Raw genomic sequence first — 26,696 nt, forward strand, 5'->3', positions numbered from 1 at the left:
CTGATTGATGGATCCATAATCAAAAACCTCCCAACAAAGAAAAGCCCTGGCCCTGATGGTAAATTCTAGCAATCATTAAAGCAGAACTTATATCAACCCTTCTCAAACTTTTTCAAAAAATTGGACAGGAGGGCACACTTCCAAACTCATGGGTCTAGCATTACCCTGATACCAAAACCAGACAGACACTATAAGAAAATTAAACCACAGATCATTGGTGTAAAAAACTAACAAAATACTAGCAAACAATAAACCATAACCAAGTGGTATTTATTCCTAGAATGTAAGGGTGATTGTTCAACATACAAAAATCCATCAACGTGGTGTACCACATAAGCGGAAGAAAGGGAGAAGACACATGGTCATCTCAACTGATGCAGAAAAAGGACTTGACAAAATTGAACGCCTTTACATGATGAAAATACTCCATAAAGTAGGGAGAGAAGAAAACCACCTCAGCATTATAAAAGCCATATAAGAAAAACCCACAGTGACCATCATACTCAATGGTAAATGACTGAAAGCTTCTCCTCTAAGATCAAGAACAATGCAGGAATGCTGACTTTCACCACTTCTATTCAACACAGTACGAGAAGTGTTAGCCAGAGCAATTAGGCAAGAAAAAGAAATAAAAATCATCCAGATTGGAAAAGGAGAAGTAAATTATTTCTGTTTGCAAATGATGTGATCTCATACACAGAAAGCCCTGAAACAATAAAACTGTTGTAACTAATAAATAATTTTGGCCAAGTGGCAGGGTGTAAAGTCAAGACTCAAAAATCAGTTGCATCTCTGTATATTAACAATAAACAATCTGAAAAGGAAATTACAATTCCATTTGCAATAGCATCAAAAAAAAAAATTACTGGGTGGCTCAGTCAGTTAAGCCTCAGACTCTTGGTTTCAGCTCAGGTCATGAGCTCAGGATCATGGGATTGAGTCTCGTATGGGGCTCCACACTCAGCGGGGAGTCTGCTTCTTTCCCTCTCTCTCTCTCTGTCCCTCACCCTGCTCATGCATGCACTCTCTCTCCCTAAAATAAATAAATAAATCTTTTTAAAAAATACTCAGGAATTAACTAAACCAAGGAGGTAAAAGAAGTTTACAATGAAAACTATAAAAATATTGCTGAAAGAAATTAAAGAAGACATAAATAAATGGAAACACATCCTTTGTTCATAGTTTGGAAGACTTAATATTGTTAAAATGTCAGTACCACTGAAAGCATTCTACAGATCCAATGCAATCCCTAATAAAATCCCAATGATGGGGGCGTCTGGGTGGCTCAGTTGGTTATGTGTCCAACTCTTGGTTTTGGTTCAGGTCATGATCTTGGGGTTGTGGGATCAAGCCCCTCATTGGGCTCTGTGCTCAGTGCAGAGACTGCTTGGTATTCTCACCCTCTTCCTGTGCCCTTACCCTGCCTCTTTCTGAAATAAATAAATAAATCTTAAAAAATAATAAAATAAAATAAAATCCCAATAATGATTTTTGCAGAAATAGAAAAACCCATCCCAAAATTCATGTAGAATCTCAAGCCCTCAAATAGCCAAACTGTATTGAAAAACAATAACAAAGCCAAAGAACTCACATTTCCTAACTTCAAAACAGTGTGGTACTGGCATAAAGACAAACATATAGACCAAGGGAAAGAATAGAGAGCCCAGAAATAAACTCTTGAACACATGGTGCAATGAGTTTTGACAAGGGCGCCAGGGCTATTCAATGGGGAGAGGACAGCCTTTCCAACAAATGACGTTGGTTAAACTAGCTAGCTACATGCAAAAGAATGAACTTGGATCCTTATCTCACACTATATACAAACATTAACTTAAAATGGATCGAAGGCCACAATGTAAGAGAGAAAACGATACAATTCTTAGAAGACAACACAGGGCAAAAGCTTCATGACCCTGGATTTGACAATGATTTGTTGGATACGACACCAAATGCACAGGCAACAAAGGAACCATTAGACAATTGGACATACGTTGTAGCAGGAATGAACATGGTGGATATCACACTAAGTGAAATAAGCCAATCACACAAACACACAAACCATACAGAAGATACCTAGAATAGTCAAAAATCATAAAGAGAGACAGTAGAACAGTGATTGTCAGGGGCTTGAGGAGGGAAAATGGGTAGTTATTATTCAATAAGCTGGAGTCTCAAAGAATGAGAAGGAGAGTAGGGGCAATAACTGAAAAATGATTGAGAATTACCCAAAACTATTACTGATATTCATAGATTCAAGAACCAAAGAAATCCCAAGCGTGACAAAGAGAAATTCTCATTTAGACTCATTTAAGCAAATCTGCAGAAATTCTAAAAGATGTATATCAGAAAGAGGAAAGATGACCCCCTGATTTGCAAAACAACAACTACAAAAAACCACAAAGAGCAAAGAAAGTGGTACATGATGAGTAACTCTCAATATTAATGGTGTAAAACAAGAAGAATGTCTGATGGGATTTTAAGATCTTATTTTTAAAGTAATGTCTACCCCCAACATGGGGCTTGAACCCCCAACCCAGAGACCAAGAGTCACGTGCTCAACCGACTGAGCCAGCCAGACACCCCTGTCTTGTGGGATTTTATTTTATTTATTTATTTTTAAAGATTTTATTCACTTGTTTGACAGAGAGCGAGAGTACAAGCAGGGGGAGTAGCAGGCAGAGAGAGAGGGAGAAGCAGACTTCCTGCTGAACAGAGAGCCTGACTATGACGATGACGACGACGACAGGGGACCCGACCCCAGGACCCTGGGATCATGATCTGAGCCAAAACCAGACTCTTCATCAACTGAGCCACGCAGGAGCCCCTCTTGTGGGATTTTGAAACACAGAATTTAAATATTTAACAAGAATAATAAGTACATTGTGAGTGGAGAAATGGTAGTCTTTTTTTTTTTTTAAGATTTTATTTATTTGACAGAGAGAGAGGCAATGAGAGAGGGAACACAAGCAGGGGGAGTGGGAGAGGGAGAAGCAGGCTTCCCGTTGAGCAGGGAGCCCGATGCGGGGCTCGATCCCAGAACACTGGGATCATGACCTGAGCCGAAGGCAGACACTTAACGACTGAGCCACCCAGGCGCCCCAGAAATGGTAGGCTTCTAAAAAGGTAAATATATTGGTTAATATTTGATAAATTAATGATGTGTGTTTAATTTCTAGAGCATCACTGGAGGAGTAGAGACCTTGCGTATCATGCAGAGTAGTAAAGTGAAAAAAATGATAGGCAATAGAAGAGTGGAACTGACCAAAGTGTAGCTTCAGCCATAAGGATCAGCAATTATATTAAATGTATTAGAACCCAAAGTTTTCAATTAGGGGTGCCTGGGTGGCTCAGTCGGTTAAGCGTCTGCCTTCAGCTCAGGTCATGATCCCAGGGTCCTCGGATGGAGTCCTGCATCTGGCTCTCTGCTTAGTGGGGGAGACTGCTTCTCCCTCTGCCTCTGCCTGCCACTCCCTCTGCTTGTGCTTTCTCTCTCTCTCTTTCTCAAATAAATGAATAAAATCTTTTTTTAAAAAAAGTCTTTAGGGGCACCTGGGTGGCGCAGTCGTTAAGCGTCTGCCTTCGGCTCAGGGCGTGATCCTGGCGTTCCGGGATCGAGCCCCACATCAGGCTCCTCTGCTGGGAGCCTGCTTCTTCCTCTCCCACTCCCCCTGCTTGTGTTCCCTCTCTCGCTCGCTCTGTCAAATAAATAAAGTCTTAAAAACAAACAAAAAAAAAGGGTATCCATGTGGGGGCAACCCACGACAGGGTGTCATTTCTCGAATGTGGTGAGGAGGGCGCTCAGGCAGTATAGGGGGCAACCTGGCATGGGGTATCGGAGCCTAGGTGGAATGAGAAGGGTTTTCACATGGGAGAGGCGCCTGGCATGTTTTAGCAGAGCCTGAGCAAGGTGAGGAAAACCTCTCCACAGAGAGAACAGGCTGAGATGGAGCATCAGAGCCGCCATCTTTTGAACAGATCTCCAGGGGCTGTAGGTAACGTAGTTAACACACAGACTAAAATTAAATACCTAACTAGGTTGTGGTTTTTTTTTTTTTTTTTTTGAGATTTATTTATTTGAGAGAGAGAGAACACAAGCGGGGAGGGGCAGAAGGCAGAGGGAGAGGAACACAGCAGACTCCCCCCTCCACCCTCCCCCCCGAGGCGGGGGATGTACTCAATCCCAGGATCCTGAGATCATGACCTGAGCCAAAGGCAGACCCTTAACCAGCTGAGCCACCCAGGAGCCCCAGTATCTAACTAGTTTAAAGAGAGAGAAGAAAAGATTTAAAATTTCAGGAAAGAAAAACAAACATAACAGATTAGAAAGGAAGCATATAGAAAGGCTAAAACTAAAAAACACAATAATTGACATTGGTAACCTGATGGATGGTTTTAAGAGCAAAACAGACACAGCTGAGTAAACTGAAAAATCGGAAGAAATATCCACAAAGAAGCATGGAGAAATAAAAAGAAAAGAAAAGATAAAAAATAGAGTAAAACGCATAGATGATAGACAGGTCCTAACATATATTTGATCAGATTCCCAGAAGGAGAAAAGAAAGAGTGTGTAACAGAGGTGAAATTTGATGACTGATAATAATGGCTGATAACTTTCAAATACTTTATTTCCACTATGTTGTACACCTGAAACTAATATACCACTGCATGGTAACTCACTGGAATTAAAATAAACACTTAAATAAATAAATAGTAAATTTTTAAAAAGAAATATAAAAAAATTACTTTATTTCCAACAATAATCCTAAGAGTCAAGAAGACCAAGAACCCCAAGAAAGGAAAGAAGAAAAAGAAGAAAAAAAGCCATACCTAAACACATTGGAGTGAAACCTTTGGTTGACTCCATTTCCTCTGGGGTGATGGGCCGTGATGTTACTTTCTTTTGAGAAGTGTGCTGCTCAGCATGGATGGACGAGGAGGAAATAATGCACACTGATTGCATAGGTGTTGAGGACACTGAGTTCAAATCCACTCATCGCTCTCAACTATAGTTTCCACCGTCTGCTTTATGGATGAGCCATAGTGAGTTGGACTTTCTTCTCCTTTGCTAAATTACTAACGGAAAAATATCTAAAATTCATTAAGGCCTTCGTATGTCTTAGACACCGTTCTAGGTCATAGGAATAAAGCAGTGAACAAAATGGATCAGAATCCCTGCCGTTACAGAGCAAGTCAGTGTGTAGTAGGAAAATAAACACACAGTATGTGAAATAGCCATAAGTTTCAGGGGGAGAATATAAAGCATGAGAGAGAGATAGAAGATGTTGGGGGTACAGATTTTATATGAGGCTTGTGCAGAAAACCTTGGAGAAGGTGGGGAAGCCAGCCAGTGCTTTGGGAAGACCATTCCATACGAATCGTCGGGCAAGTGCAAAGGCACCGAGAGCTTGTATTATATCCTCTGTGTCGCACACAGCAGTCTCCAGTGCCTCAGGATCTCTGCACAGGTTTTTGGTTTTTTTCTCTCTGCAGGGTTGTTTCTGCCCACCCCATCCTTGCACTGCATACTAATTCCTGTCCTTAAGGTTTCAGTTCGAGTGTCACCAATTTAGAGAGGTTTCCCAGTCAGACACTGTTGTGCCTCCCAACAGCCATTCTCTGCTTCCTGCCTGCTAGCACAACACGGATTTTGTTGGGTGGACAGCTTCCCTTTCCCCGGTCCCAGGGCATGAGCCTGCCCTGGGTTGTTGGCGGTGGTGGTGGTGATGGTGGTGGTGGTGATGGCTGTGGTTGTGGTTGCATTAGCCACAAGGTGCCAGAGACATTTAATTTTTTCTTTTCAACATTCTGTTCTGGAGCTTTCTTGGACCTTTTTGCCTGGAAGCCAAAGAGCCAGGTGTTGGCATGGGCCATGGGAAGACTAGCCAATGCCTTAAAGTTCTCTGTAACGACTCTGGCGTTCTCCTTCTATAGACATGCAATATGGGTGTGATCGATCCTGTCATCCGGGGAGCCAATGTGAGTTCTTCAGCAGAGCAGCTTCCCTCTCCGGCGGCCCAGGGCTTCCCGGGAAAGAGGATGAGCCTGGAGCAGTACTCCCTCAGCCACTACCTGTTGGCCTGCAGGGGCTCCGCGGACTTCCTCCATTTTCTTGGATCCACTGAGATCTCAGTGGTCCGGGCCAGCCTCCCCATCACCCTTCCAAGCTGAAGCCCCTGCCAGCTCACACTTTGGCGTGATACCTCACCGTGGGGCACCTCACGATGGGCTGGATGGGTTGATAGGATGCGGGGTGCTGGGGTGTGTCTGGGCTTGCCCGGCCGTGCATCTCCAGATCTTCTGCTCTGGCTGATTGAACTATGTGGCCACGTGCCGCTGCCAGTCCTCATGGAAGCCAGGCTTCAGGATCATGCTATTCTGGCTGGGTGCCGTGGCTGCTGCCTACAGGCTTGGGGGGTGCGGGAGAGGGGAGCTTGTCAGGTCGTGGGCTCTGGTTGGGCGTCCCCAGAGCCCAGGCCACAGCCCTGAACCATCCGCGGCCAGGCCTGGAGAAGCCCTGGAGTGCTGCCTGCTGCCAATGGTACCTGGATCCAGCATAGCCCAAGCCTTCACTGTTTTAAGGCTATCATGGTAATCCCAGGGGCTTGGGTAAGGGACAGCCAGGTGACCAAGTTCCCGTTAGTGAGAAGTTGGGGAAGTACGTTGGGATGAAAAGGAGCAGCAGGTTAGTATCCAAAATCTACAGAGAACTTATCAAACTCAACACCCAAAAAAACAAATAACCCAGTTAAGTAATGGGCAAAAGACATGAATAGACACTTTTCCAAAGAAGACATCCAGGGGGCTAACAGACACATGGAAAGATGTTCAACGTCACTCATCATCAGGGAAATGAAGATCAAAACCATGATGAGATACCATCTCATACCTGTCAGGATGGATATATTAACAACACAAGAAACAACAGGTGTTGGTGAGGATGTGGAGAAGGGGGAACCCTCTTATACTGTTGGTGGGAATACAAACTGTTACAGCCACTCTGGAGAACACTATGGAAGTTCCTCAAAATGTTAAAAATAGAATTACCCCAGCATCCAGCAATTGCACAACTAGGTATTTACCCAAAGGATACAAAAATACAGATTCAAAGGGATACAGGCACCCCAATGTTTATAGCAGCATTATCAATAATAGCCAAACTATGCAGGGAACCCAAATGTCCATCAACTGATGAATGGATAAAGAAGATGTGCTATTTATATGTACAATGGAATATTACTCAGCCATCAAAAAGAATGAAATCTTGCCATTTGCCATGACATGGATGAAACTACAGTGTATTGTGCTAAGTGAAAGTAAGTCATTCAGAGAAAGACAAATATCATATGATCTCATTCATGGAATTTAAGAAAGAAAACAGATGAACATATGGGAAGGGGGAAAAGAAAACAAGGAGAGAGGGAAACAAGCCATAAGAGACTCTTAATGATAGAGAACAAGCTGAGGGTTAATGGAGGGAGGTGGGTGGGGGGTGGGCTAGATGGGTGATGGGGATTAAGGAGGGCACTTGTTGTGCTGAGCACTGGGTGGTGTGTGTAAGTGATGAATCGCTGAATTCTACTCCAGAAACCAATATTGAGCTGTAGGTTAACTACCTAAAATTTAAATTAAAAAAAAAAAAGAGCAGCAGGAAGAAGACCTCCATGTGGTTGAGTTAGTTAAGGATGCCTGGAGTTATTGCAGCCATGGAGGAACCAAGTGGGGAAATTGATCCAACCCTACTACCACCTACGTCCACACCTCTTTTAGGTGAGTTAATGTCTTCCCAGTTTATGCCGTCTTTGGTTGGTGTTTGTTTACTTCAGCCGAAAGGCCCTACTGGTCCACATCTACCCTTCCTGACTACTCAATCTAAAAGAAGCTATGTTTCCACCCCTGCCTACAGCTGCTACTCTCTGCCCTTGATGTGTTTCTTTTATGACACATATCACAACTAGAGATATAAATATGCATGTGTCATTCTCTTGTTTCTTTCTCGAGGCATAGAAGTTCCTTGAATACAGGGACTTTTCTGTGTTGTTCACCCTTATACTCTAGCACCAAGCATCCCGTCCGGCACAATTTGAGTATCTGCCGAATAAATGAAAAACTGAAGGAACTATGGAATGGATGAACAAACTTATCAGTCCACCCCACTAACTGAACACTCCTCGAGGGTGGTGTACATGCCTTATATCCTCAATGTATAAAACACGGTCCTGGTGTCTAACCTGCACGTAAGACATAGTTGTTAAATTAGTTACTGCTGTCGGTTGAGTCTCAGACTGCCAACAGTACTGCTGTGTTACAAAGGGTTCTGCCCTCACCAAAAAGTGAAAGGGAAGGTCTAAAAACAAGAAAGCAAAAAAAGCACAATTTATAGACCAAGTTTCATTCCACTGCAGCTCTTTTCCTTTATTCCATTTGGGTGTACATAGTAGTGAACCTGAAGTAATTCATACAACTTTAGGTAATTGAAGTATAGTAGACTAGTACATCCAATAAAAAATTTATTTGTACTTGTGCATAATCTCTTATTCTTCATTTCAGTACCTTTCTCATTCTATATAAGAATTTTAAACTCTGGGGCACCTGGATGGCTCAGTTGGTTGAGCGTCTGTCTGCCTTCAGCTCAGATCTGACCTCAGGGTCCTGGGATTGAGCCCTGTGTTGGGCGCCCTGCTCGGCGGGGAGTCTGCTTCTCCCTCTCGCTCTGCCTGTCTCCCCAGCTTGTGCGCTCCCTCTCTTTCTCTGTCTCTGAAATAAATAAATAAATAAATAAATAAATAGTCTTTTAAAAAATGAAAAGAAAAAAGAAAAAAAAAATTTTAACCTCTATGTATATAAGTACTATGTTGTTTCTTTTTAATGTATTTTTTTTTAAATTTTAAGCAGGCTCCACCCCCAACATGGGGCTTGAACTCAGGACCCTAAGATCAAGAGTGTCATGTTCTACTGACTGAGCCAGCCAGGCACCCCTATACGTACTAGGTTTGAAAAAAAAAAAAAAAGAAAGAAACGGGTGCCTGGGTGGCTCAGTCAGTTAAGAGTCTGCCTTCAGCTCAGGTCATGATCTTGGGTTCCTGGGATGGGGCCCCATCTGGGGCTCCCTGCTCAGAGGGGAGTCTGCTTCTCCCTCTCCCTCTGTCCTCCACCCCCACCCCGCTCTTGCTCTCTTTCTCTCTCTCTCAAATAAATAAAATCTTTAAAAAATTTTTTTTAATTTTTAAAAAATTGAAAAAAGAGAAAAGAAGTACTGCAAAGGAAGTAGAAGAAACATATACCTCTCCCCCAGGATTTTAAGATTTATAAAGTGGTCTAAGTCAGCTCTATTCTTAATTTCAAACAAACACACAAAACCAACCAAGGTCTAATGGTGAATCATCTACTGTTAACAGTACAAACTTGGGATGAACTGACTCAATTCAAAGGCTTCACCACTAGAAATCTCAGCAGCCTCAGCAAGTTACTTAATCCTGCTCTGAACTTCAGTTTCCTCCTTTGCAAAACAGAGACACTAAAAGTGGGCATAACTGGAATTGCTGGGAAGATAAATGACATAACAAATGCACGGTACTTCGTGATGGACCCATAGTAAGAGCTCCAAAATGTGAACTGTATTATTTTTATACAAATTTATGTTTTTACTATTATTCAAATTTATCCTCAAATTTAACATATTTTTTCTTTATATTTAGCTGGAACTCTATTTAGCTAAGAAATTATTATTGAGATGAATTATCTGTGATTAACCACAATCTAACTACATTTTTATCATGCGATCACTCAAAAATATCTTCAAGGGGTGCTTGTGTGGCTCTGTTGGTTAAGCGTCTGCCTTTGGCACAGGTCATAATCCCGGGGTCCTGGGATTGAGCCCCGCATCGGGCTCCCTGATCAGCAGGGAATCTGCTTCGTCCTTTCCTTCCACCTCTGCCCCTTCCCCCGTACTTGTATTTGAGCTCTCTCTCTCTGTCTCTCTCTCAAACAAATAAATAAAATTCTACAATAAATACCTTCAATAGTTCACCAATTACTGACCTCATTAAAACAAAAATCGATAAACCTTAGATGACTTTCTCTTTCCCCAATATTTATGGGAGACAACCAACAGCACCTGGGCCAAGTGAGGAGGTAGCCTGTACAATTAAGTTCAAGGAGGTCAGTTTGCCCAAAGATTGATTACTTAAAGGGGGATTGAGCAAGAAAGTAAATATATTGAGGGTATTGAGAGCCAGGTTTCCCACAAAGTTACAAAAACTGTCTGGGGAAGGCTAGAATGAGGCTTGTGGAGTTTGACAGAAATTGAAAGTATTGGTGTGAGTATACAGAGAAATAGAGTTGTAAGTGGAAGTTGTAAGTGTATGCACTTATATGAGTGTGTGTGTGTGTGTGTGCGCGCGTGAGTATATAGTGACTAGCAATGAACACACCTAGTATTTAGATCTTGGTTTCTAAACACCTTACTCCACTAAAGGGAACCAGAGCTCCTTGGGGAAGTGGCTGGTTCCAGGGCTAGGGCATGGAAACTACAAGATCAGTATGGTTCATCTTATGTTACAAAGTAAGGAGGTACTCAAAGAATGGTGGGAACACATTAAGAGGACATTGTGAAGGGGGTCCCACTGGACAAATCTGAGACAATTTGAGTATCAAATAAATAGTGATGGTAATGGATTGATTAACCACTGAATAAAATAGGAATCCGTGGACACATGATGATATAAATAAATGAGTTAATGGATAAATGGAGAGACGAGAAAGTGCTTCCCTATGATAGAATGCCAACTGTAAATGCAGAAGAATGATGGGATTAGAAAATCACCATTTGGCAACCATCACGGTAAAAATTGGTTCAGACAAGAATCATCCATAGATGCTAGAAGAAGTGGTGACATTTTTTAGAGGACTGAGATATATACCTGGTTTCAAAGTATCTTCCCAATGGATAGTTACAAATAACTTGATAGTGAAGGAAATGGGCAGACACCACCTTAACGAAGGGATCAAAATCAATAAGGCCAGTGTTGGGGCAAATCAACACTGCATGTCAGATGTAAGGACACCGGCCACTTCTGTGACGTTCCTGCCAAAATGCTTGACTTACATCTAATCGTGAGGGAAACATTAGACAAATCCAAACTGAGAAGCAGTCGGGAAAGCAACTGGCCTATGCTTTTAAAAACTGTCCAGCTTGTGACAGACAAGGAAAGTCTTAGGAACTGGTCTAGAGTGAAGGAGACCAAAGAGATATGACATATATATTTGCAACACGTGATGCTGTACATTATTGGGATAACTAGCGAAACATGAATATGGTTTATGGATTGTGTGATATCAATGTTCAATTCTTGATTTTGATGGTTACATGTAGAAGATTGCCCTTATTTGTAGGAAATGCAAAGAATTTAGGGGTAATTGGGCATTGCGTCTGTAACTTACTTTCAACAGGGACAGAATGTAAAGGAAATGTGATAAAGTCGACTATGGGGACATTGGTAAACGGTATACAGGAAGTCTTTGCATTATTCTTTAAACATTTCTGCTGGTGAAATTACTTCAAACTTTTAAAAATACACTTAGATATAGCTGACACTACAGTCCAAACCTATCACAAGTGTTTGATATCACAGTAGGGATGATAATTTTATAATGATCAAACCAGGTTTAGTAATTTATTCAGGTGCTGATTATAGTAATGGTTCCCAGGGCATTCCCACTCTCCTTCTCAGAGCCTACATGGCCTGGGAATCAAATAAAAGCACAGGAGACATGAATACTCAAACATAAAACATAAAGTATAATACCCTCAGAAGGATAGTGGGGACACCACTTCTAGGTCCTCTGAGTCTTGGTTGGAATACACTGGGGAAGACTCATTCTCAGCAGGACTCCCAGAACACAAAGGAACCAAAGTCTTTCAAAGGCAGGGTAAAGACTACCCTGGAAAAGTTTCTTTTACCGATGATATTTTAGAATACAGTTTGGTTGAAAGTGATGTTCCGTATATAACAATTTTTTAAAAATGTTACTGGAGTATGATGTAATTACAGAAATGCCTATAAATCATAAGTGTAGGTCTTGACAGATTATGACAAAGTGGACATGCCTGTGTAACCACCACCCAACTTATGACCTGGAACCTGGGAATCAGCCCAGAAGCTTTTCTCCATGCCTTCCCCAATCACAACTGCTTCTTAATCTCAGAGATTACCATTGTCTTGACTTCCTGCACCAGATAATTAGTTTTACCACTTTAATAATACCTTAAATTCCTCAGGGGTTTTAACACTGAATCTTACTTTGAAAGTTAGACTTTTTTTCCCCCTGCATACAAATAATTCGAAACCTAAGTATGAAATTCTGAGAGTTCACTACTGGTTTTAAAACAAAGACTGACTCTTTATTTCAGCTCAGGTCATGATCTCAGGGTCGTGAGATCGACCCCTGCATCATGGAGCCTGCTTGAAATTCTCTCTCTTTCCCTCTGCTCCTCCCCCAACACCTGTGTATGCACATTCTCTCTCTCTCTAAGAAATAAATTAATTAATTTAATTAAGTAAAACTTTAACAAAAGGCACAGTTCACTTCTGGAAAAGGCATGTAACAAACCGTGAATTTTGCAGCTCAGCTTCAAAAGTTCTATACATTGGGACTCCTGGGTGGCTCAGTCGGTTATGTGTCTGCCTTCAGCTCAGGTCATGATCCCAGGACTCTGGGATCGAGTCCTGCATTGGGCTACTTGCTCAGCAGGGAGCCTGCTTCTTCCTCTGCCGGCCGCTCCCCCTGCTTGTACTCTCTCTCCCTCTCTCTCTGACAAATAAATAAATAAAATCTTTCAAAAAAATAAAAATGGAATTTCTATCCATTGGTAGTCAAACCTGAAAGAAAAGATCCCATTAGTCAATTCATACTGATTCCACAAAGTTATTAGACATCTGTGATGGGCTATAATAATATGTCTTAGCAAAACAATGAAATTAGGTTCCCACATGACAGCATCAGATAAGCGAATTTCAAATGAGCCATTGTCTGCTTAAACACAAGTTAAATGTAATTGCTGGTTTTAAACTCAGTCCAAGTAACCAAGTATTCATTGCAGTCAGTGACTGTTGACTAATAGCCACTGCCACTAGAATTAATGTAATAAAGATTAAAGTAAAAGTGAAATCGGCAAAACTGGGCAACTGGTCAGAGCCGAAGGTGCCCCCCTTTATGAATCCCTGTTCATCTTCTACTTCTTTTTTTCAATCTATTTTATTTTTTTAAAAGACTTTATTGATTTGACAGAGAGATCGAGAGAGAGCTCGAGCAGTGTGGGGGGGGAGGGACAGAGGGAGAGGGAGAAGCAGGGTCCCCACCGAGCAGGGAGCCCTTTGTGGGCCTCTATTCCAGCACTCCAGGATCATGACCTGAGCTGAAGGCAGACGCTTAACTGATGGAGCCACTCAGCCGCCCCTCACCTTCTGCTTCTTCTGTAAAGACTTAAAACAAAATCCAATAAGCTTGTAATAAAATAAAGACATCAGAGTGAGGAAAAGAGTGCTATCTGGTAACACACCTCCCAGACAGTGAACAAGCCATATGATTTTTCATGGTAACTGTTAGCCGGAAAGAGAACAGCCTTCCAACAACAGTAAAGACGTTAACTTGCATAAATCTAGCTGTCCTTAGAGCCTATGAAGGCTCTCTAGCTGCATATGTCCTATTTGAATCATAGCTAAAGAATCTATATTCACAGAACATCTAACTAATTCCCATCAAGTAAGATGTGCAATCCGTAAAGGAGCTGGCCTCCACGTCTGCTGATCTACCAGGCACTTAAATACATTCTTGACAACTATTTTGAGTAGCTGAAATGCTAAGTGCTATAAAAATGTGTTTTTTTTTAAATTATTTATTTATTTGAGAGAGAGAGCGCGCACACACATATGAGAGGGGTACAGAGGGGGAGAGAGAATCCCATGCAGACTTCTGTTGAGCGTGGAGCCCCATGTGAGGCTCAATCTCACGGCCCTGTGACCTGAGCCGAAATGCAGAGTCCCACGCTTAGCTGACTGAGCCACCCAGGTGCTCCAAAAATGTTTTTTTTTTAATTTGAAAATAATCCTTAGATGGAAGATTATATGTCAGTTCTGAAAGAAGCACATTCCTGACGGCGGAGACTGAGTACAGGGAAAACAGATTCAGTAATGAATGTTGCTGACCTCTAGTGCTTAATAGGAGAATTACATCTCCCACTCAAAAAAGACGCAAACAGCGCTGGTACCCAAGAAACCGCTGGTTGGCTGCTCATTGAGTTCCCTCGTGTGAGGGCAATAAGCAGGCAAGTTTACACCTTTTACATTCATTGTGATCATTGGCATGTTTTGATGCATTGCTGTCATCTTATATGTTTTTTTCCCTGTTTACCATGGTTTTTCTTTGCTTCCTTTTTTCCCTCTCCTTGCCTTCTCCTTTCTCTCTCTCTCTTTTTTTTTGGTAAGATTTTATTTATTTATTTTACAGAGAGAGCATGGGGGGTTGAGAGGAGCAAAAGGGGGTGGGGAAAGAATCTTAAGCAGAGTCCCCGCTGAGTGCAGAGCCTGACGTGTGGGGCTTGATCTCATGACCCTGAGATCATGACCTGAGCCGAAATCAAGAGTCTGACTCTCAACTGACAGAGCCACCTAGGCGCCCCAAAAATATTTTAGGCGCCCCTCCTCTCCTGCCTTCTGTTCAATGAATATTTTTTCTTTATCTCCCCTTGACTGTCTTGGAAGCTGTAAATTATATTTCTATTTGTTTAATTGTTATATATTCTAAATAAAATTTTCTAACAAAATCCTAAGTTATTTACTGTCTTTATCTTCCTCCTAATTAAGAACTGACTCCACCATCAGGGCTGACTCTTTCCCCATGGGCAGGGATAAATTCACAAAACGGTGTCCAGCTGTGGTCAGTGAAACATGAAAAGGAGTCTTTTGAATCTTCAGGAGAACGGTTAAACCCATCTTGCTAGAAACCGGAGGACAGGGCCTACTCTGGAGGTGGAAAACAGAAAAATGTTAAGAACCTGGGTCCCCTGAATCAGTCAAGTTGGCCCGCTGTACTTGAGGATTTCCTGTGATGTGAGACAATGCATGTCTGTATACTTTAAGCCAGGCTTCAGTCAAGGTTTCTGTTTCTCGTTGCTCCAAACATCCCAAATGACACATACTTTGTATTCTATTTTTACCTAAAATTTTAGTTCCGACTTTTATTTTTACATGCACACACACAAAAACTATTTTAATAGTCAATTGTAAATTAAAATTTACCGATATGTTTTTCTAATATTAGTTCATGTCATTGTTTATTTTATCCCACTCCTTTCCACTGGGTTAACTTTTCTTCTGAGAAGCACATTCTCTAGTTCTTTCAGTGAGGGTCACTGGCTGAGACCATCTCTTATTCATTAGGGAACTGAAAATGTATTTACCTTTTCCTCGTTCTAGCAAGAGTTTAACTGGATATAGAATTTGAAGTTGACAGTTATTTCTCAGCAAATTCCAGGTTACTCCATTGTCTGCTATCTTTTATTGCTGTGAAAAATGTTTGTTGTCAAATTGCTTTCCATTGTGAGTTTTGTGCCTTTTTTCTCTGGTAGCTTGCAAGATTTCTTTATTCTTAATGTTCTGTAGTTCCCTTGCACTTTGTCCAAGTGATTACTTTTATTTATCCTGCATGGCATTCAGTGTGCACATTTGTTCTGAGGATATGTATCTTCAATTCTGGAACATTTCCAAACATTGTGTTAAATGCAGTATTACTTCTCTGCAATCCCTCTAGGGTAATCTTTTGCAACTTATACACTTACATTGAAGTCCTTCAATCTAGTCTTCATGTTTTTTAATTGTTCTTTTTTTCTCTTAGTAATGAGCTATTCACTCAGAATACAATATAACTTTCCAATTCACTAAACCTCTTCCCACTAAGACCTACCTAGAGTTCATGACATCTATATTTATTCGACAATTGCATTTTTAATTTCTACAATTTCCATCCAGTTCTTTACATATTTGTCACCTTTCCATTTCTTTTTGTTTTTTTTAAAGATTTTATTTATTTATTCGACAGAGATAGAGACAGCCAGCAAGAGAGGGAACACAAGCAGGGGGAGTGGGAGAGGAAGAAGCAGGCTCATAGCGGAGGAGCCTGATGTGGGGCTCGATCCCATAACGCCGGGATCACGCCCTGAGCTGAAGGCAGACGCTTAACCGCTGTGCCACCCAGGCGCCCCCACCTTTCCATTTCTGATAACTTTTATTTCATAATTTCTTTTTCTTTTAAAATAGGTATGCTTCCTTTATGTCTTTGGATATTCTAAAATACATTAAGTTATTGTCCGGTTACTCCATTATTTTCATTTTAATTGCAGTGAATTCATCTCTTGATGCTGATTTGGTTGGTTCTTTCTTTTGGCTAGGTTTGCTTGTATGTTTTGAAAGCTTGATTTATAAACATCTCATGAATGGGGATTATTTCCCTACACATGAATCTCCTTCCCTGATGGTTTTGTGATAACATCTACTGAATCGTCCAGGAAACCCAACCAGAAAGAAGTTTTACATTTGTAACTTGAGACTCTGTTTCCACTATAAAATTTGGGAGACAGGAGATCCATGCACCAAGTGAGGGGTAGTTGGATTTAGGTCTGCATTCAATGTCCTACTTCCTAAGTATATAACTTCACATAAGCTACATCTTCAGGAATGGATGGGCTGTAGATTTTTCCAATCTCTGTTAAGTTTAGGGAGCCCCATCTGAATTCCTAAGTGCACGCAGTAATCTGGGGCCATTATCCCCATTACATGGGGCACTTGTCCCCACCCACTCAATCATATTATCTTATAGATTATAAACTTCAGACTGCCTCTATTTCTGGATCCATAGCCCAGCAAGATTACAGCTCTGTTTCTGGTCAACATAAATGTTTATCTTGTTTTTGAATATGCATATGTAATTTTAATCTTTTATTAATTTTACTATGTGTTTGGAACAAAGGGAGTGGCATCAAAGTGTGTACAAAGCTACCCTGACCAGAAGTCAGTTTCATTCACGTTTTGAAAAAAGCCTATATGTTGGTCCTTTGACAGTACCATGGTTAACAGTGATAGCTAAAAAGCAACCTGGGGGGTGCCCAGCGGGCTCAGTGGGTGGAGCATGCTGCTCTCGATCTTGGGATTGTGAGTTCAAATTCCACATTGGGTGTGGAGCTTACTTGGGGGAAAAAAATCTTAAAAAAAAAAGCAGCCTGGAGCTATACATTCTTTTTCCAGTTTTACCAATAAATATTTTCTAAGATTGAGAATAACTGATTTGTACAATTTAGCCAATGATGTTAACTAGAGCTTTTGTCAGAAACAACTGATTTATAAGTGTTTACTACATACCGAAAAATGTGATACTCCACTATCCAAACCCTCCTATTTCTGCAGTTCGGAGCCAAAAAATTAACCCAAGGCTTTGAAAGAAGTCCACATATAAATGAAATATATTCATGTTTCAATGTTGCAGTGATACCAAACTTAAAATACTGATGCAAAGGACAGGGATAATTTTTAATTTACCCAAAGAAATTCATCTACATTTAAGTATTATGCAAATGATAGTAAGGATTTACTGGCCTTCCAAGGTATAAAATTGGTTTTGTGGTTGTGCCGAATAGAATGTTATAGAAACGCACTCTGGTATTATTACAAATGAAATGGTATGATATGATTAAAAAAATCTGGGGTGGTGGACATTGGGTCGCAGGTGTAGGTCTGGAATTTTAACGAATTTACAAACTAAACTAGTAGCTACTCTGTTACTATTTCACAGGTGCTGACAGAAGACACAAGACTCCTGGGTCAGACACAAAGGACTTCATCCACAGGAAAAGCAGTAGCCAGAGATTCCCATTGGTTTGTAACAGTTCCCTATGCCCCCAAGTTTCCTGGGTGTGATACGAAAGCGTTGACCATAGTTGTCTGCTCACATAGTGTCTCATTATCAGAAGAAAACACTGAGCTTGGGGGCTTCCATTTTTATAGTAAGTGGAAGTTAAGTCCGCCTTTTGTCCGAAGGGAGATAATACTTCATCCCTCAAGGATTCTTGCTGAAAATGTGACTCTGAGCAACAGCCCAGGTGAAGAGGAGCAGGTAGGGCGTTGAATTCTTGGTATATCCAACGAGAACCCTTAGGGACCCTCAGGGTCCGTGGCATAACAGATACTATCTCGTGACTTTGTGTATGTTTCAAATTATTATGGAATTACTATCTAATTATAATATAAAATAAATATACATTTAAAAAATAAATGTACATCTGAGTTTAATATATTTGAAAACAGCATGCATGGCTAGCTAGCACAGGTGTGTTAATGGCTACCATTATAACTAAATTTCTCTCTCAAGAGCCCTGCACATTTCATATGTTTTATAGTTATTTTTTTATTACCATAAAAGGAATACCTACTTTCGGCCACCCAAAATCCAACAATATAGAAGAGTATAAAGTGAAAACTAAGAGACTCCGATTTAGCTGCACAGTTAACAGTTCTAATAGAGGGGTGCCTGGCTAGCTTGGTCAGTAGAGCGTGTGAGTCTTGATCTCTGGGTTGTGAGTCCAAGCCCCATATTGGGTGTAGAGCTTACTTAAAAATTTAAAAAAAAAACCAAACCCAGTTCTGTTATATTTTTGCAGAAATGTTCTAAGCTTACATAAGCATATGTATAAACACATGGTCTTTTTAAAAACACAGTTGGAATTATAAACATACAATCATAAAACATGACTTTTTAAACTCAACATTTCCTGGATATTTTTCAGTGTTTGTGTTTGCACTAATTCTTTTAAATTGCTGCATACTACTTCGTTTAATTGATGACATTATGATTTGTGTCCCCTCCAAATTCATATGTTGAAACCCTAGCCCCCAATGTGACTGTGTTTAAGATAGGATCTTCAGGGGGGTAATTAAGGCTAAATGAGGTCATAAGACTGGGACTCTCATCAGATAGGACTAATGTCCTTAAAAAAAGAACGGATACCAGAGACCTCTCTCCACAAGCACAGAGGAAAGGCGACGTGAGGGCACAGCAAGAAGGCAACCACCTGCAAGCCAGGAATAAAGGCCTCAGCAACTCTGGTAGCACCCTGACCCTGGACTTCTAGCCTCCAGAACTACGAGAAAGTAAATTTCTGTTGTTTAAGCCGCCCAGACTGGGGTATTTTATTATGATAGCTGGAGACTAATGCAGATATATTCTATTCAATGCAACCAGCCTCTCTCTTTTTTTTTTAAGATTTTATTTATTTATGTGACAGAGAGACAGCCGGCGAGAGAGGGAACACAGCAGGGGGAGCGGGAGAGGAAGAAGCAAGCCCACAGCAGAGGAGCCCGATGCGGGACTCGGTCCCCGCACGCCGGGATCACGCCCTGAGCCGAAGGCAGACGCCTCAACGACTGCGCTACCCAGGCGCCCCTGCAACCAGCCTCTTAATAAGGGATAGGTAGGGTTTTAAAAAATATATTACAAACAATGCAGCAGTGAATTTTCTTTTTTTAAAAAAAAGATTTTGAGAGCGAGTGTGCACGCTCTCTCAAGCAGGGGGAGGGGCAGAGGGAAAAGGAAAAGCAGACTCCCCACTGAGCAGGGTGACCGATGTGGGGCTCCACGGGGGGCTCCATCCCAGGACCCTGGGATCATGACCTGAGCCGAAGGCAGACGCTTAACCAACTGAGCTACCCAGGCACCCCAGCAATGAATTTTCTTACATATATATGGGGTTATGCTTAGATAAACTCCTAGAATTGAAATGAGTCAAAGGGCATGAACATTTTAAATCTGATACTGGCAAACTACCCTCTTTATAAGTACTACAATTTACAGTTCCCACAATAGTCTATGAGTGCTTGTCTCCCAGGTGAAGTGCCCATTCAGCATTTACTCAACACGTACTTCTCAACAGTGCCAGATCCTGTGCAAGGTGCTAAGAAGACAGTGGTGACAAAGAATTAAATCCCTGCCCTCAAGACCTTTATTCTAGGGGAGAAACAAGCGATAAGTAAAGATAACATAAATAAATACACAAGGTTGTCTGGGGAGCTGTCTCTGAGATGACATCTGAGCAGAGACCCAGGTGAAGAGAGAAAACAAATCTTATAAATCACTTGAAGGAAGAATGCTAAGTGGGTTCCATAGTTTTAACTGTCTTAAAAAAATAAGCAAAGTTGTGGGGTTGGGCATCCAACTCTTGATTAAGGCTCGATCATGATCTCAGGGTTGTGAGATCGAGCTTGTGTCGGGCTCCACGCTCAGGGCGAGCTTGCTTGAGATTCTCTCTCTGTTACTCCTCCCACTTGTGCTCTAAAATAAATAAAATCAATAAATCTTAAAAAAAAAAAAAAAAGGAAAGTTGCAATTCTACTCCTAGGTATGTACCCCCAAAATAAAAATAGGTGTTCCAACAAAAACATGTACACCAATGTTCACAGCAGTTCTATTCCCAATAGCCAGAAGGTGGAAACCCAAAAGCCCAGCAACATACGGAAAGGACAAACAAAATGGAATATTATTCAACCATAGAAAGAAATGAAGTACTGGGGGTCTGTCTGGCTGGCTCAGTTGGGACAGCATGCAGCTCTTGATCTCAGAATTGTGAGTTCGAGCCCTATGCTGGGTGTCGAGATTACTTAAAAATTAAAAAGAAAAAAGAAAGGAAGCACTGACACATGCCACAAAACAGATAAATCTTGAAAACACGATGTTAATTGAAAAAAACCCAGATATAAAAGGCCACGTTATATGATTTCATTTACATGAAATATCTGGAATAAGAAAATCCATGGAAACAGAAAGCAGATTAGTTGTTGCCAGGGGCTGTTGCTGGGGAGGGTGGGAGGAGGATGGGGAGTGACTGCTTAATGGGTACACATGGGGCTTCCTTTTGGGGTAATGAAAATGTTCTGGAACTAGATAGTAGTGATGGTTGCACAACATGTACATGTACCAAATGTCACTGGAACGTACACTTTAAAGTGGTTAAAATGTCAAATTTTATGTTAGGTGTATTTTGCCACAATAAAAGATAGAACATTAAAAAAAAAAAAAAAAAGCAAGGCTGAACTTTCTCTTCCTAAACCTAAGGGTCATTTGAAATGCATTTTTTTGCTCACGTCCTATTCATGCCCAATACCCATTTTCTATTGTATTATGGATGTTAAAAAATTAATCAGTAAACTCTCTTTGCATATTAAGTGAATTAATTTCCCACCTTAATAAAAACCAGAGTTTATGGAATTTTCCATATTTACAGAGAGATCTGAATAAGCACTAGTTACTGCAAATAGAATCCTTTTTTTAAAAAAGATTTTTTAAAGAAGATTTTATTTATTTATTTGAGAGACAGAGATAGTGAGAGAAAACAAGAGCAGGGAGAGGGAGAAGCCGGTTTCCTGCCAGCAGGGAGCCTGACATGGGGCTTGATCCCAGGACCTTGAGATCACAACCTGAGCCGAAGGCAGGTGCTCAACTGACTGAGCCACCCAGGGAACCCCCCCCTTTTTTTTTTTTTTTTAAGATTTTACTTATTTATTTGAGAGAGAGTGAGAGAGATTACAGAAGGAGAGGAAGAGGGAGAAGCAGATTCACTGCTGAGCAGTCTCATGTGGGGCTTGAGCCCAGGACCCTGGAATCATGACCTGAGCTGAAGGCAGATGTTTAACTGACTGCGCCACCCAGGCACCCCTGTAAATGGAATTCTGTCTAGAGTAATGAAATTTCAAGAATTGAAATGGCCTAAAAAGCCATCTGGTTCAACTTTGTTCTGACTTAAGAATCTTCTAACTCTACAGTATATTTTGCCAAGTAGCCTGCTTTCGCTCTGACAAAGCACAGAAAGGGAGTATTTAGCCTTTTTTGAAAACTTACTTTGAAGTACCCACAAAATTACCTTAGTCTGGGGCAATAAACATAAGAGGGAAAAATGCCACTCAAACTAGGCAACTGAATTAGAGTTTACAAACGAGACTATTGACAGAAAGTGGGGGCAGGTTTAAAGGAATTCAAGAAATACCGTGGGGCTAGCAACACAGAATTTCCTGCAGGCACATAGGAACAGAAGCTTAGATGTGTGAGAGAGCTCTTCGGTCCCACTTCTTGTGGCTGTAGATCCCACGACAAAAATTATGTTCTTCTTCCACCCTATTTGCTGTGGCTCGATGGCCTTGGTTACAAGTTCTACTTCAATACATAAAATAAAATTGGTTCTACCAACACTTCAACCTTAAGAAACTGAAGAAAAGGAACCTAAGTAGGATGAGTCCACAGGACGAGAATCTGATGGAGGGAAGCCATTATCCAAACACTCCTTGGAGCACTTACGTGCATTGAGACCCAAATATAACTCCAAGAGACTGGCGTGCTAGTTGGGCAAGACAGATCAAAGCTATACCTTGGGGAAGAATAAACGACCAGAGGGCCTTACATGGTCTGAGGAAGCAGAGGAGTTTCTAGGCAGAGATGTTAGCCAAGAGTGAAGTCTAGGGACTGGACCCAGGAAAATAAGGTAGTGATAAAGAAATGAGCAGGAAACAAGAGGGGAAATATATGGGAGAAAGGGAAAAAGACACTCCCAGCATTCACCTTATCATAAAGTGGATCACTTTATCAACTTCACCAGATACAACCATTAAGAATAGTTGAAAGCTCAGGAAAAAGGAAAGGTCCTTCAGAAAGAAGACTACAGGGGCGCCTGGGTGGCACAGCGGTTAAGCGCCTGCCTTCGGCTCAGGGCGTGATCCTGGCGTTATGGGATTGAGCCCCACATCAGGCTCCTCCGCTAGGAGCCTGCTTCTTCCTCTCCCACTCCCCCTGCTTGTGTTCCCTCTCTCGCTGGCTGTCTCTATCTCTGTCGAATAAATAAATAAAATCTTAAAAAGAAAAAAAGAAAGAAGGCTCCAAGGAGAAAATCTGCAGCAAGGAAAAGCAGTACGAATGTTCCACTTGTGTCTTTTTTGCAGGGCTTCCCCTAGGTTTTAAGACTTGTTCACATGCTTTTCTCATTCTATCAGAACATCTTTTGCAGTAGGGACCACATCTTCATCACTTAATGTTCCCAACAGCATTTCAAACATACTCTGTATGAAGCGGAATCCATCGTCTTCTCCGACTGCCCTGCCCCTTCATTATGGTAACAGTGCGCAATCCTTGCAGTCCCCTGGCACAGATCTGTCACCTCTCCACATACCTGTGGCTAGGGCTCAGCCTGGCGCTTTACCATCACCCTGTCATACCTCTTCCTTGCCTTTTTCACTCCTGAGCACAGTTGAATCCCTCAGTACCTCTCATCTCATTAGTACCCCAGCTTCTATTTTTCCAGCCAATCTTCCCCTTACACTTTTAGAATAACCTTCCTCAAAATCGACGGTTATTTTACTTTCCTACTTAGACCTGTAAAAATAACGTCTTAGGAAGAGTAACTGCATACAAATAAAGTCAACATCCCTCAGCGTAGCATTCCCACCTATACTTTGTTCCATCGCCTCTAAAGCCGGTACACATATCCAACCCTCCCGTCACAGCAAGCTACCGCATATTCTTAGAATTTGCCTTTTGTTCCACTGGCTGTCTTTGCTTCTGTGGTTCCTTCTCCTTGATTCTGCCATTAACTATTCCTTTCTCTCAACCCTCTAACACTTGATACCTCCTCTCCAGCATTTATCACTTTCTTTTTGCCTCACACAATGTTTTCACCTTGTCTACCAGGCCCTAAGCCCCTCGAGGGCAGCTTGTTGTATCCTCAAAACCTGCTTCTAACAATTGCTCTACAGTTCACTCAAGTTTATCTGTACAGGGATCATTTCCCACCCCCCATAGCCCAGCACCATGTCCTGCTCAGAAAAGGAAATAATTATTTGAATGAATGAATGAATGCTGCTCCACGCTCACCTCCCCCACCCTTCGGTCCAATGTAGAGAGAGAGGGAAAAAAAAAAAAAAAAACAACTTGTTGCATTTAATTGCTTGGACAAAAATGACGGGATATGGCACTAATTCTTCATATATCCTGGAAGGCCACGTTTTAAAAGCATGTTCTAGGTCGTTCCAGCTGTAAAATCCTGACCCAGCCTCAGAGCAACCCCAACTGAGTTCTTTCCTTTTGAAGTTGGATTCCACCGAACGCCCACGGGAGCCTGATCTAGAGGACCGCGGCACTTGACAGGGACCATGCCCCCTGCTCACTTCCGAGGCCAGGGAGCGGGGCCCAGACCTCCAGAGCCGCCCAGCGGCACTCGGACCAGCAAGTGCCACCTTGTCCTTTCTCCCACCGTTGTACAGTTTACAACGTGCCATCGCGTTGGTCTCCTAACAATGTCGTGAGGCAGAAATTCTCACCTCCCTACAGAAACAGAAGATCGGAGGGGAGATGGAGAGGAGAAGAGGCGTGGCCACGGGCTGTGGCGGGGAAGGCGGGTGAGGTCCGGAGCCCGAGCAGGATTTCGTTCGCGGCTCAGCCCTGACTGGTCGGGGGCCGCGGGGCGGGGGCGCGAGGGCCCTCCCGCTCTCACACTGCCGGATGCTGAGGCGCTGCGAGGGGGCGCCGTGTGGGGCCCGGGCCCCGGCAGCCCAGACCCGCTCCCTCGGCGGCCCCACAGCTGCCCGCGCACCCACCCCCTCGGTAGCTCTGCCGGAAGTCCCGCCTGCGCCCGCCACGGCCGCCCCCCCATTGGGCCCGGCGCCGGGGTCTCGCCGCGGGTTGGCCGCCCAGCGGCTTGAGCCCTGGGAGGCCACTGCGAGCCCCGGGTGGGGGACCCGCTGGAGACCCGCTCAGACTCCGGGTCGGCGCGGGAGGCGGGGCGGGGAACGCCGGGGCGGCCGGCGGGACTTCCGCCACGGGACCCGGAAGGGGCCGCGCCGCCGCTGGTGGGAGTTGTAGTCCCGCTGTGGTTGGGGGGGCCCGCGGCTCATGCGCGGTGCACCGAGGCTTGTTTCACATCTGTAACAACAGGTGAATTGGGCTTTTTATTCTCCCCTTTCGTGTCCCCTTGAGGAGCTTGCCGTGGCCGGGGGTGGTCGGCGCGAGGAGGGGCCCGGGTCCGACCGCCGGCTTGGCGGAGAGTGGGGAGGAGAAGCGGGCGGGCCCGAGGAGCAGGCCGGGCATCCTAGGCCTGCCCGCGAAGCCGGCCCGGCCGAGCCGTGGGCAGCCAGGCCTCGGCCTGCCGTTGCCATGGAGCCTGGGCGGGGGCGGGGGCCAGGCCGGTCCGCCGGGGCGGGCCTGGTAGCCAGGGGCTCCGCGGGGACCGCGGGAGAGGCCGCTTCATTGGCGCAACGACGCCTCCGCCTCAGGGGATGCTCGGTTCCCCGAGGCAGGGCCTGGAGGAAGCCCCCGGAGTGCCCCGGGACCTTTGTCTGTCCCCCGTGCCGCCTGGACCGTTCATCCAAAGGGAGGCCTGGTGCATTCTGGCCCCCCTGGTTTGCCCCTTTTTGCACCGACCTTGTCACTGGGGGAGGCCAAGGGGTGAGGTGTTCTTTGTTTGCTGGTGGTGACTTGCCCCATTTCGCAGGGGAAGACCTAATGCATGTTGGGTCCTTTGTTTGCAGTGAACTGGAGTCCCAGGGGTCCTCAGAACCCCCAAGCCCGGAGTATGGCGTCAGCATGCTGTCTAGCTAGTCCTCGTGTAGCAACATTGGTCACCTTAATTGTGATATTGCAAGACAGAGATTGTCCCACTTTGCAACCCCAATTCACAGGGGCTTGCCATACACTGTAGCAGGTGGACTGCAGATGGCCAGGTGCAGACTCTCAAACTGTTTTTGACTGCAACTTACTGGCCAGAGGAAAGGAGACATTGTGTGATGGTTTCCCTTGCAGTTTCTTTGAAAGCAATAAAGCCGCTCTCATTGTGGGTCTTGACCATATACAATTTACACTTAAATCTTGGAGTGTTGGAGTTTCCAGGACGGACACCTCTTTTCCTGATAGCATTTATGATAGTGCTCTTTATTTGTAGAGCTGTTGAAGATGCAGGAAATACATACTTTGCTGCATTTTTTTTTTACCTGTGTAGGTTGTCCGTTTATCTCCAGAAGATATTTATTCTCCAAGTGTTTTAACTTATGTAGCCATGGTCTGAAGTTTATCAGTTGGACCATCTTGCCCCTTTCAAACTTTATATCACTATAAAATATTATTTCCAGTAATGAACCATGGGACATCTAGGCAACAGCATGGTATCACGGAAGTAAGAAAAATAGTGTAGTATAAGCTTGTAAAGCTTTGGAGTCCAGTACCTAACTGCAGATTTCCATTCTGTCCTGAGGCAGCTGTGGGATCTCGGGCAAGTTGTGTAACTTTCTCTGGGAAAATCTGCCTCCATTTCCTTCTCTGGGAAAGATAATTTCAACCTCCCTGGGTAGTTGCATAGATTAAGTGCTGTAAAGTCTAGGGAAGTGCTTTGTGAACTATAAAAATGTTGTTATTTTAGTTCAGTTGTTATTTTCCTAATCTGAAAGAGCTTCTTTATCTACCTTATGGGATTAGAACTCAGAACTGAAGGGGATTTTGCGCTGGGCTTGGAGAAAATGCTTTCAGGACTGCAAACCCCTCTTTACCATGACATCTCTTTCTTGGTATCTTACAGGTGCTGGTATAGGGCAGCTCACAATTTGATGGGTCTTGAGTCTGTCATG

At 43.0% G+C, this 26,696-nt stretch overlaps 1 protein-coding gene and 1 pseudogene across 5 annotated transcripts in view; one reads left to right on the top strand and one right to left on the bottom strand.

The window, feature by feature from the left end:
• Nucleotides 1-5,583: 5,583 nt before the first annotated feature.
• Nucleotides 5,584-24,359, bottom strand: LOC113256609 (60S ribosomal protein L13-like; annotated as a pseudogene).
• A 458-nt stretch (nt 24,360-24,817) lies between these two features.
• DHX30 (DExH-box helicase 30) overlaps nt 24,818-26,696 on the top strand; it is a 29,365-nt gene continuing 27,486 nt past the window's right edge. For 2 of the 5 annotated variants that reach the window (XM_026500716.4, XM_057312040.1), the window contains exon 1: nt 24,820-25,014. The gene's annotated coding sequence lies outside the window, so the exon portion shown is untranslated. Of the gene's footprint in view, nt 25,015-26,696 lie in introns of all 5 variants that reach the window. The other 3 variants (XM_044384823.3, XM_026500718.4, XM_057312038.1) reach the window with 2 other exon arrangements.

The sequence above is a fragment of the Ursus arctos genome, unplaced genomic scaffold, assembly GCF_023065955.2.
Source record: "Ursus arctos isolate Adak ecotype North America unplaced genomic scaffold, UrsArc2.0 scaffold_14, whole genome shotgun sequence".
NCBI lineage: Eukaryota > Metazoa > Chordata > Mammalia > Carnivora > Ursidae > Ursus > Ursus arctos.